Genomic DNA, 12863 nt, shown 5'->3' with positions numbered 1-12863 from the left:
ACTACCCACTTTCAAAACCTCTCTCAAGAGACACCTACGGGAGACTGCAATTCAACACTGGCCCCTGTAAATATCCTAACCCAACCCCCTCCAATGTACAGTCATTTACCTAGTATGGTTTTGTCAATAGTCCAATGTACAATTTTGTTTGTTTGTACAGAGTCTCCCCCCCCTCAATGTACAGTTTTGCTTGTTTATACAGTGTGCCCCCCCCCCCCCCCCCCCAACCACCTCCAATGTAAATTACCCAGTATGGTTGTCAATATCCCAGTGTACCCAACCCCCCCCACCCAACCTCCTCCAATGTACAGTTTCTACGTCAAATGTATATACTCCCTTTTCTTGACTCCTTCTGTATCACAAACAGTACTGTATTTGCAAATCTGGTATGTCATAAATGTATAGATGTAGCAGTACTGACTATCTGTATGTCATGTATGTCATATATGTCCTGATGAATTGAAAATGGGGGACCCTGGTGGAAACAAGACGAAAGTCTTTCTCTGGTCTGCATCCCCTTAACAATTGTGTGTATTGAGCTGTACTGTATTGTACCCATTCTGCAATCTGTTAATAAAGTTTTCAATCAATCAATCAATGCTCACTGCGAAGGACTGAAATGTTCGGACTCATGACTGAACACTGTTGACTGGAGCCCTTGCCTTAAAGGAAAACTCCAACATTTTGGGAAATTAGCTTAACATCTTCCCTGGAGTTAGACAAGAAGATACATACCTTTTTTGTCTCTGTGCGTGCATTTAGCTTAGGGAACAGTCGCTCCGTTAGCGTAGCTTAGCTTCATCACTGGAAGTGGGGGGGAGTTAGAGCCTGACGTTCCCTACAGTGCCCTACAGTCACGAAATACTCTCCAAATACAACTCCAAAACGTTCCTGTAAACATGTTGTGACCTGTGTATTTACCACGTGGAGAAATAAAAAATAATTGAATTAGACAATTACGTTTTCTAAGCAGATATACTCGGAACTATTTTTTGCCTAACGACTCCTCGCTGAGCGCAGTCAGTGATTTCTACGTGAAGCCGTGTTTGTTTACATTCTCATTCATTCAAAGGATCCGAACCGATTGAAGTTTATGGATACCATGACTTAAAATCCTCTTACCTTGACGATTAAAAGCCTCCCCAATTTAGAAAACAGTAATCCAATGGCTGGTATTGATATACTGCACGCTAACGGAGCTAACCGGAGCTAACACTAAAGCTAATATAATGACTTCCTTTCTGGGGGGTTTCAAAATAAAAGAGCGACGTCTATAGCAGCGGAATACGTTTATTTTGTACATTAACGTTAACATGAACCTAAACTAACGTTACTTACAACTAACCTAAAGTTAGTTTAGGTTCGTGTTAACGTTAGATAATGTACAAAATAAACGTATTCCGCTGCTATAGACGTCACTCTTTTGCAGTATATCAATACCAGACATTGGATTACTGTTTTCTAAATTGGGGAGGCTTTTAATCGTCAAGGTAAGAGGATTTTAAGTCATGGTATCCATAAACTTCAATCGGTTCGGATCCTTTGAATGAATGAGAATGTAAACAAACACGGCTTCACGTAGAAATCACTGACTGCGCTCTATAGGTTAAATTTATAAATAAGGTCTAATGTCAAAGTCTTCATTGAGTCCTGTTGGTGCCATAGTTTTAAGATAATGGATCCTGTTACGATTAGTCCTACGCTTCTTTGGCATGATGGACAGATGGACCCAGATGGCAGAGTATAGATGAGACCGGAGACAGAGCGTGACGATGAACAGTTTACTAACACACAAGGTACATACACGACACAGGTAACATTTAACAATGACCGCGCACAGCAGGGCAGGACAGACAGGACTATATACACAAGACTAATTGACAAGACACAGAGGGTAATTTACAAACAAGACACAGGTGTGGTAGACAGAAACAATAGAGCACAGAGTACTGGGAAAACAATAACAAACAACCAGACTAAAACATAATTACAAACCACAGACAGGGGAACACAAGACTAACAAAGTGGAGACAACAGATAATAAACACAACAAACACAACTGACAATAAATAACAATAAGTTGGTGTGTGAGCTGATGCCAGATTGGCATCAGCCCACCGGGTGGCAATGTAGACTGAGGGTTATTGTTAATGGGAGGTACTTGTGAATACTGTCTGAGTCCTGGTCCCACAGGGCCAGGACCGGAGGAAGTGTTACAGTACCCCGCCCTCGAAGGTCGACTCCCAGGCGACCCAACAGGCCCCCCGGGAACGGGGAGGGTGGGGGGGACGGAAGCCGCATCGGCGAAAAGAAGAGGGGGGAGGATGGGGGTTCGAGGGACGGGGCCTGCGGGAACAGGAACGGGGGGAGGGGGCTGACGAGGAGGGCTGGAGCAGGGAAGGATGGGGGGAAGAGACGACGGCTCCGGAGCGCGACCTGGGGCTGGGGTCTCCACGGTGGCGAGACCCCCCGCCGAACCCCGAACCGGAGGCTCCCTGGCGACAGGACGCGGTGCAGGACCCCCAACCGGGGTCCCTCCGGCAGCGGAATCCGACGTCTTCCTCCAGGTCTGCCATGGTGGTGGCTCGTCTTCTGGAACCTCCCAGGGCGGATGAGACCTCGACCAGGCCGGCGAGGAAGACCTGCGGTCCTGGAAACCCCCTCCCCTGGGGCTGTGGCGTCGGGATCCGCGCCCCGTCCCCGACGCTCCCCTGCGGACCAGGCGACTTCCCACCCAGGGATCCAGCACCGGGGTGGCCGCGGCGCAAGCACCCGATATCATCGGTGCCGCTGGCCCAGCCACTGCGTCCCATGGTGCCAGACCCAGAGCGGTCGCCTGGTCGGCACGCAGGACGGAAGCGCCCAGGATCCCGAGCGCGAAGCTGGCTCCGTCTCTCCTCTCTGCCGGGTCCAAGTTCGGCGCGGTCATTCTGTTACGATTAGTCCTACGCTTCTTTGGCATGATGGACAGATGGACCCAGATGGCAGAGTATAGATGAGACCGGAGACAGAGCGTGACGATGAACAGTTTACTAACACACAAGGTACATACACGACACAGGTAACATTTAACAATGACCGCGCACAGCAGGGCAGGACAGACAGGACTATATACACAAGACTAATTGACAAGACACAGAGGGTAATTTACAAACAAGACACAGGTGTGGTAGACAGAAACAATAGAGCACAGAGTACTGGGAAAACAATAACAAACAACCAGACTAAAACATAATTACAAACCACAGACAGGGGAACACAAGACTAACAAAGTGGAGACAACAGATAATAAACACAACAAACACAACTGACAATAAATAACAATAAGTTGGTGTGTGAGCTGATGCCAGATTGGCATCAGCCCACCGGGTGGCAATGTAGACTGAGGGTTATTGTTAATGGGAGGTACTTGTGAATACTGTCTGAGTCCTGGTCCCACAGGGCCAGGACCGGAGGAAGTGTTACAGGATCCACCATACTTCTCTCCTCAGCAGGAGGTTATCTATATCTCCCCCACGTCTTGGAAGATGCACCCTCTCTATTCCAAGGTATCTTAGGTGCTTGTTACACACAGTGTTTTTGTGCTCGTTTTTATACGTTTTTGAATACGTTTGCTGTCCCTTTTACATAGAAATGCCGTTTTTGGCGGATACGTTGTGGCCCTACTGAAAACGCTAAATTGTGTTTTCCGTTTTGGAGTAGTGCCAAAACTCGCCGACAACGTGTCGTGTAATCTGCACGGAGCCGTTGTTGCGAAAACGCCCATGCACAGTAGATACCATTTGCGTGCCCTTCCGGTGACAACAGAGCTGTCCCAAATAGCTGCAGCTACCATGTATTGTCAAGTTATTGTTATAAGGACCCCAGTCCAAGCTACAACAGTCTGCATCCCCTTAACAATTGTTTGTATTGAGCCGTATTGTATTGTACCCATTATGCAATATGTTAAATAAAGTTTACATCCATTCATTCTGCTAGCATTACCGATTGCATGAGCAGCTGGCTAACGTTAGCTATCAGACCCTGTTAGCTCAGAGCTCCTTTTTCAATCTTAACAAGCATTAAACAAAATGGCCCAGTCATCTATTCACCTTTGTTTAATACACACGGCGTTGTCTCTAATGTTATCTAGCTACTGATAGCTCCCGATATCATCAGTTTGGTGCTGGGTGGTTAACGTGAGCTAGCGTTAGCTTCTAGCCACAATGCTATACTGTTATACTGGCATATTCCAGTCACGTTAGCATGTAGCTAACAATGTAGCTAACAATCCTTGCCGATCCTTTTTTAGACTAAACTATCCGCTCTTGGTGGTCACTTGTGTTGATGTTAGTTTTGTCTTTAGTCTGTGCTCAAGCGAGGGGACATTAAATGCGCATTCGCGGGAGCGCGCGCATGCGCCGGGAGCGCGCGTGCACGTGGTGCGTGCAACCACAGATGATTTCAATAACGCACCACTGACCGCACCTTCATACTGTACCTGCGTGTCCGCTTCACGCACCATAACCATTTATTGTGACACTGACGCACTATCCTGTAGTGGACCGTCGTGTGTATTTTCTGCATGGGTGTGATATATTATTCTTGCTGGCGCGAGACCAGACACTATTCCTTTTTTTTAAATTGCGTGAGAACCAGGGAGTTACTCTGTCCTTTACTCTGAGTTTCTTGAATGGAGCAGGTTCAGCAACAACCCAAATTTGGTTCCCGAAATGTCAGACGTACAGACACAATCGCTATGTAAAATATCCATTAAACAAACATGCTCATTAAAAAATATAAAAAATTTCCTCATTACCTGTTTTTGTCCCGTCCCCAATTTCGTATTGTCCAATTCTACCCTCCCCTGTCTCGAACGCTGTTAGGCCATGCCTCCCACTGGTCGGCTGCAATGTGGACCAAGCCTTGCATCACGTGTCCCCTCCGGTACTCGAGGAGGCAGCCGTCGCATCTTTTCAGCTGCACAGCGCGATCTCTCAGCGGCGAGGGTCTGCATGGGAGGGACACGCCGCCCTCGTCGCTTCCTGATTCTACTGCTCAGGCGCACCAACCGACCTGTAGGAGTCGCTGTCCACAACGTCCGATCCCCACCCACAAGCTTCCCACCCCCTAATACTGCCAATTGTATTAGTATGAACGACCAGCCAAGCTGGTAGCAATGCCGAGAGCTGGGCTCGAACCCAGCATCTCCTGCGTTGGTGGCGAGCACCTTTCCCACTGCGCCACCTAGCTGCCCATAATTTTGTCAATTCTATTGGAAAATACAAGATCAATTAAAGTGGATCTTGAACAATCGTTCAAATTATGTCTAGTGGGTTCTGTTATCAACTGAGTTAAATTTAGGCTACCACCAAACTCCAAGTGTAATTGAACCAATTCAGGATAGAATCACCCACTATACAATCAGCTCAGCATCGGAATACAGATAAACGAGTTCCGCTAGCTATATTAGCAGACAGGAGTCTATAGACCCTACTATAACCACAGAGTAGAGAAGAGAGCCAGCAGTTCAAAACATCTTGGCCTGATGACAGAATCTAGCACAGTCAGTCACAGAAAGAACACAGTCATTGATACTTTTTTTCAGCCAAGATTCACTTAGTCCATTTCTATTCTTAGTGTAAAGGCAAGTGGGTCAAGTGGAGTGTTTAGAGCAGGGACAGGAATAGCAACAGAAGGCTGCAGGGGGACTGCAATTAAATTAGAGACATTAATAGTGTGATTTGAACAATGAGTAGGGTATCTAGCCGTGACAAGAGTATATCGGAGAAGTATCACGTTGCTCAGCCTTGGCGAAGGAATCCATAAAACAAACAAGGGAGGGTGGGGTGGTGAGTCGTGGAAGACCGGAGATAAGTGCTGTTCCTTGAGATAGGTTGTCCCTGTGTGTGGAACAAAGCCTTCTTGGTAAAACGGGTCAAAATGGTCAGTCCTTGGCTGCACTGTCAGAGGCCTTGGTTGATTGATTGATTGATTGAAAACTTTATTAACAGATTGCAGAATGGGTACAATACAGTACAGCTCAATACACACAATTGTTAAGGGGATGCAGACCAGAGAAAGACTTTCGTCTTGTTTACATCAGGGTCCCCCATTTTCAATTCATCAGGACATATATGACATACATGACATACAGATAGTCAGTACTGCTACATCTATACATTTATGACATACCAGATTTGCAAATACAGTACTGTTTGTGATACAGAAGGAGTCAAGAAAAGGGAGTATATACATTTGACGTAGAAACTGTACATTGGAGGAGGTTGGGTGGGGGGGGTTGGGTACATTGGGATATTGACAACCATACTGGGTAATTTACATTGGAGGTGGTTGGGGGGGGGGGGGGGGGGGGCACACTGTATAAACAAGTAAAACTGTACATTGAGGGGGGGGGGGAGGAGACACTGTACAAACAAACAAAATTGTACATTGGACTATTGACAAAACCATACTAGGTAAATGACTGTACATTGGAGGGGGTTGGGTTAGGATATTTACAGGGGCCAGTGTTGAATTGCAGTCTCCCGTAGGTGTCCCTTGAGAGAGGTTTTGAAAGTGGGTAGTGATCCACATTCCTTTACAGCTTTGGGTAGGGCGTTCCACATTGATGTGGCATAATTGCGAAACGTGTTTAGTCCCTTATTTGAGCCGAATCTGGGTTTAACATGATTTGTGGAGCTCCCTCTGGTGTTGTGATCGTGGTATTCACTGACCTTTGGGAAGTATTTTGACATGTACATGGGTACCTTGGTCGTGTAGTGTATCTTGTAGACCAGGCCCATTGCAAGTTGCTGTACTCTGTCGTCTACTCTAAGCCATCCTAGGTTGTCAAAGTGGGCAGGGGTGAGGTGGGTTCTAGGAGTAAGGTCAAGCAGTAGTCTGACCAGTTTGTTTTGAGATGTTTGTAATTTTGTTTTTAGCGCCTTTGAGGTGCTTTGGTACCATGAGGTGCAAGCATAGTCGTAGTACCCCTGAATGAGTGCTCCTGCCAGAGTCTTCAGGGTATTCTTGTTTACCAGAGAGGAGATCCGGTACAAGAATCGAGTTCGTTGGTTGACTTTTTTTATTACATTGGATGCCATTTTGTCACAGGAGAGATTAGCCTCTAGGATGGAACCCAGGTAGGTAATTTCATCTTTCCTTGTGACAATATTGTCACCCACTGTAACTGAGAAGCCGTCGGTCTTGCTGAGTTTGTTATTTGAACCGAAGAGAATGGACTCTGTTTTGCCCATGTGTAATGATAGTTTGTTATCAGCGAGCCATATGCAGATTCTGCCTAGTTCCGAGCTGAGGGTTTTTTCAACCTGTAACTTGTTCTTGTCAGAGACCAGCAGGGCTGAGTCGTCCGCAAACAGGAACAAGTTGCAGTCACAAGCTGACGACATGTCATTTGCATAAATTAGGAACAGTAGCGGTCCTAGTATGCTTCCTTGTGGAACACCACAGCTCACTGTGAGGGGGGGGGATAGGGTACCGTTTACCTCCACCATCTGTTCCCTCCCCTCAAGGTAGGATTGCATCCAGCTCACTGATAGACTATCAAAACCAATTGCTTTTAGCTTGTCAATCAGAATGGAGTGATTGACCGTGTCAAAGGCCTTTTGTAGGTCCAGCATGACCATGCCGCAGTATTTGCCTGCGTCCACCTCTTGTTTGATGTGGTCATTGAAATAGAGAAGGCATGTGTCAGTGGAGTGGGATGTTCTGAAGCCAGATTGGAATTCGTAAATTAGATTTTTTTCCGCTAGGTACTTTTCGACCTGTTCGTAGACAATTTTTTCCATGACTTTCGAGATGGAGGTGTGAATAGAAACAGGGCGGTAGTTGCCTGGGTCTAATTTGCTGCCCTTTTTGTGCAGAGGGGTCACCCTCGCAATTTTGAAGTCCTTGGGGACGTGTCCCTGTTTTATGGAGAGGTTTATTATGTGTGTGATGATTGGGGTGATGGCGGCTGCTGAGTCTCTGAGGAATTTGGAGGGGATGTTGTCATGGCCAGTGGCCTTGTTAGGTTGGAGGGCGCTCAGTTTATTGAGTACCTCATCTGTTGTTACCATTTCCAGCTTGAAGTCGTCCTTGCGGACCCCTAGGTTTTTGTAGTAAGCTACTATGTGTTCTACCCCATAAAGCCCTGAGTGGGAGGGTAGTTTGTTTACCAGTGTTGTGGCTATGTTTGTGAAGAAAATGTTTAAGTAATTGGCTACATCCAGCTTATCTGTGATGAGCGTGTTGTCCGTTTTTATGTTTATGTTTGAGAATCTGGTTTTAAGTTTTTTACTGCATCCTAGTTGATTATTGAGTAATTTCCAAAGTTCACGTGGTTTGTTTTTGTTTTCCTCAGTTTTGTCATTGATGAAATTCTTTTTTGCAGTTTTGATCATGGAGTTTACGTCGTTTCTTAGTCTGTTTCTTTCTAGTTTGAGTTCAGTCACGTGGGCTTGGAGTTCACTGCTCGTGCTTTTAGTAAGCTTTGACTGACTTTTACGAAACTCAGAGCATTTTTTGTTGGTGGTCCTAATATTTGGCAACCATGGCCATATCTATCATAGACTTATAGTTTGTGGCTTGAGGACAAGCACCTGGCAGGATTTGGTTCAATCTGCACTGTTTAGCCAGACAATGCTCTCTGTACCCATGAGGTGTCCTCAAAAACACGTGGAACCTCTGTTGAAATTCAAACCCTGTGTGTGAGCGACGTATATAGATGTAATCTGTGGATTCAAATAAAGTATTTAAAATGTGTGCATAAGAGAGATGGAGGGAGGAAGAGAGGAGAGAGAGAGAGAGAGAGAGAGAGAGAGAGAGAGAGAGAGAGAGAGAGAGAGAGAGAGAGAGAGAGAGAGAGAGAGAGAGAGAGAGAGAAAGCAGGTGTGTGTATGTGTGCGTTTGGGAAGAAATACATTACCCAAAGGCCTGTTTAAACAGTAATGTTTTTAGCTGAATGTTATTCACTAACCCTCTGGTTTACAGAGACAACATACAATATACAGTATATCATTCTTATTCATGAACTCTCTTGTTTACAGAGACAACATATATCATTCTTATTCACGAAATCTCTGCTTTACAGAGACAACATATATATCATTCTTATTCACTATACCTCCAAAAGTCCTCCATTTAATGTTAATATTAAAAAATACACAGAAATTCAAGCACAGCATATGTTTTATATTAGAAAATACATAGAAATCCAAGCACATCATATTTTTAATATTCAGAACTACACAGAAAGCCAAGCACATCAGCTTTTTTAATATTCAAAAATACACAGAAATCCAAGCACATCATATTTTTTATATTCAGAACTACACAGAAAGCCAAGCACATCATCTTTTTAATATTAAAAAATACACAGAAATCCAAGCACATAATCTTTTGATGGTAGAAAACCTAAAGGTGCACGATGCTGGTTCGGAGGAGGGGGATTTCTTTGCAGAGCCTGAAAAAGACATTACTGTAACTATTCTTAGAATAACTTAGACTTATTCTATTTTATGTTATCTTAAGTTATCCTAAAAGAAAACTAAATAATTGCAAAGCACTGTGAACCATACAACAAAATATGTTTGTTAACAAAATTGTGGGTTCTGCCTTTGTAAACAACGGCAATGAAATAATAATAACCTTTCAGGAAGCTTTCTAGCTTCGAACAGTGTTGCAGCGATCCAATCTTCATCAGAGGACAGTTTGTTTATTGCGCTATGAAAATTGACCTTATTTATTATTCACTCTTCTGACTCTCACAAAACTACATAGTGCACCTTTAATGTAAAATAAAGAAAAATAAGCCTAAATCAGTCTTCCCTCAAATGGGTTTAATGGCTTGTTTTCTCTTCCCCCATCATACAGTACCTCCATCATTACTAGCCTCATTTCAACAGGATGAGGACATTTGGTGTCTCAAAAGCCAAAATGTTGTATATTAACAGGAGCCAAATATGATGACCTTAAGTGTCACCAATTTCCAGTCCCTGGCCTGCTGATGTCAGATTGGTGTGTGGGGAGGACCGGCTCTGATGAGGACACATGAGGATAGTAGGTGATTACAATCAGCTGTTATTTCCTGTTCCTCATTTACTGTAGACTAGCTGTTTGGTTGTTACCTTTCATGTTACAACCACCATGCAACATGAACTTTTGAACAGTGAGAAACAGTGAATAGAATTGGATTAAATAGAATACAAAAAAATATATACTAAAATAAAACTAAATCTTTCTTTTTATTCTTACCAAAACACAACAATTACCACAACAAAACCTAACATTAAACTTGTATTTATTTCATATTAAATATGACCTACTTCGATTATTGATTAGATATTTATATGATCTATTCATTCATTATTTAGATTAGATTAGTAGATCGTATTTGTTGTTCTTCTTTTTCTTGTTGATGAAGATGTCAGTGAGGAGGACAAGGAAGAAGCTGCCGCACCTACATCATTGATTCCAGCCTTGCTGAGGCCCTTGGCTACTTACAGATTGCCTTTAATTAACCTTGTGGAACGTCAGATTATAGACTTGAAACTTGTTTATAAATGTTTCTATAACCGAACTAATGCATTTTTCTAAAGGCAGGAAGATACCTGTGCCCCCTCCCAATGTGTTCTCCTTACAAGGAAACACGATCGATTTAGTGCCTTGTTATACCTGGGTGTTTTGATCGATGATCGGCTTTCTTGAGAACCTGATCAAAAGGTTAAAACTGAAATTGGGTTTCTTTTATCGCCACAGGACATGCTTTACATTTGCTGCCAGGAAGAAGTTAGATGCAGCCACCTTTCTTCCTGTATTGGATTATGGCGACCCTCTTGGCCACTTTATATGCACGCCCCTGCAAAATGTTTGCAATCTCTGGACTCTGTGTATCACAATGCCCTGACGTCCGTCACATGTTGCAAAGCCCTCACTCACCACTGTACCTTATGGCAGAGTTGAGTGGCCCTCATTGGCTGCACGTCGTCTCTCACACTGGCACACCTTTATATATAAAGCCATTTTAGGCCTACTCCCCCAATATTTATGTGGTTATATTTTAAGAACCCAGAGTACTTCCCCCTTACGTTCCAATGACTGTTATCTGCTACATATCCCCAAAGTTCGCACTGAATTCGGCAAGCACTCCTTCATGCACTTTGCACCCGCTGCCTGGAATTCACTACAGAGCCCTCTGGACCTGAAGGAGCTAATTTCTCTTAGAACATTTACAAACCTTGTGAGTAACTTGGAATCATAGCCTCATATCGTTCTTGCTCCTGCTCTATATGAAAGGCCCATTATTTAACTCTTTATTGTGTAATTTTTGCATTGTCTGTTTTAACTGTCAAAATTCGATGTTTTAAGCTGCAGTCCTGGCCAGGCTTCCCTGGGAAAAGAGATCATTGGGCCTCATTCACGAAGCGATACAAGATCAGATTTCGTTCTTAACTAGCATTTCCTCTTATTTTGTTCTTACCTGGGATTCAGCAATGTTTTCTTATTGTTGCTTTTCTCTTAGGCAAGACCAAATTCTAAGAGTGGTCGAGAGCACCAGATAAGAAATTCTTACCCAGATGAGAAAAAGAAAAGAAAATCCTACCATTGGTCAATTGCCCCCAAATACGACTTTAAAAATCCAGAACTTTTCAATAATAATAATTATTATTATTATAACTTATTGCGTGCGTTCTGTCTGAAATGGATTATATAGTGCTGTTAGAACAGTTATATGCCCAGGCCATATATGCATAGAACGCAGAGATCGTCTATATCAGTGGTTCCCAAACGTCTTGTTTATACGGCCCACTAGATTGTTATCAAGAACATTTGCGGACCACCTTGTATGCAAACAGTAAAAATAAATTGACCTGTCAGACTTTGACTTGTGACTTGGCAGACCATACCAAGAGGTGAATTCACTTCTTGGTAATGTGTCTGGATGCCTTTTAAGGGGGAGTGAGTTTACTTGCAGTACCGCTACGTGCCACAGTCACTTCACAACACTTGAAGTCCATCGTGACTGTGGATATGATTGATTGATTGATTGATTGAAAACTTTATTAACAGATTGCAGAATGGGTACAATACAGTACAGCTCAATACACACAATTGTTAAGGGGATGCAGACCAGAAAAATACTTTCATCTTGTTTACATCAGGGTCCCCCATTTTCAATTCATCAGGACATATATGACATACATGACATACAGATAGACAGTACTGCTACATCTATACATTTATGACATACCAGATTTGCAAATACAGTACTGTTTGTGATACAAAAAGAGTCCAGAAAAGGGAGTATATACATTTGACGTAAAAACTGTACATTGGAGGAGGTTGGGTGGGGTTGGGTGGGGGGGGGGGGGGGGGGGGGGGGGGGGTTGGGTAGGAGGGGTTGGGGGGGGGGAAACACTGTACAACTGTACAAGCAAAACTGTACATTGGAATATTGACAACCATACTAGGTAATTTACTGTACACTGGAGGGGGTTGGGGGGTCACACTGTACAAACAAGCAAAACTGTACATTGGAATATTGACAAAACCATACTAGGTAAATTACTGTACATTGGAGGGGGTTGGGTTAGGACATTTACAGGGGCCAGTTTCGAATGCAGTCTCCCGTAGGTGTTCTTTGAGAGTGGTTTCGAAAGTGGGGTAGTGATTCACATTCCTTTACAGCTTTGGGTAGGGCGTTCCACATTGATGTGGCATAATTGCGAAACGTGTTTAGTCCCTTGTTTGAGCCGAATCTGGGTTTGACATGATTTGTGGAGCTCCCTTTGGTGTTGTGATCATGGTATTCACTGACCTTTGGGAAGTATTTTGACATGTACATGGGTACCTTGGTCATGTAGTGTATCTTGTAGACCAGG

This window comes from Notolepis coatsorum (genome assembly GCF_963971535.1).
Source record: "Notolepis coatsorum genome assembly, chromosome: 5".
NCBI lineage: Eukaryota > Metazoa > Chordata > Actinopteri > Aulopiformes > Paralepididae > Notolepis > Notolepis coatsorum.
Note: the sequence above shows the minus strand (reverse complement) of the source record.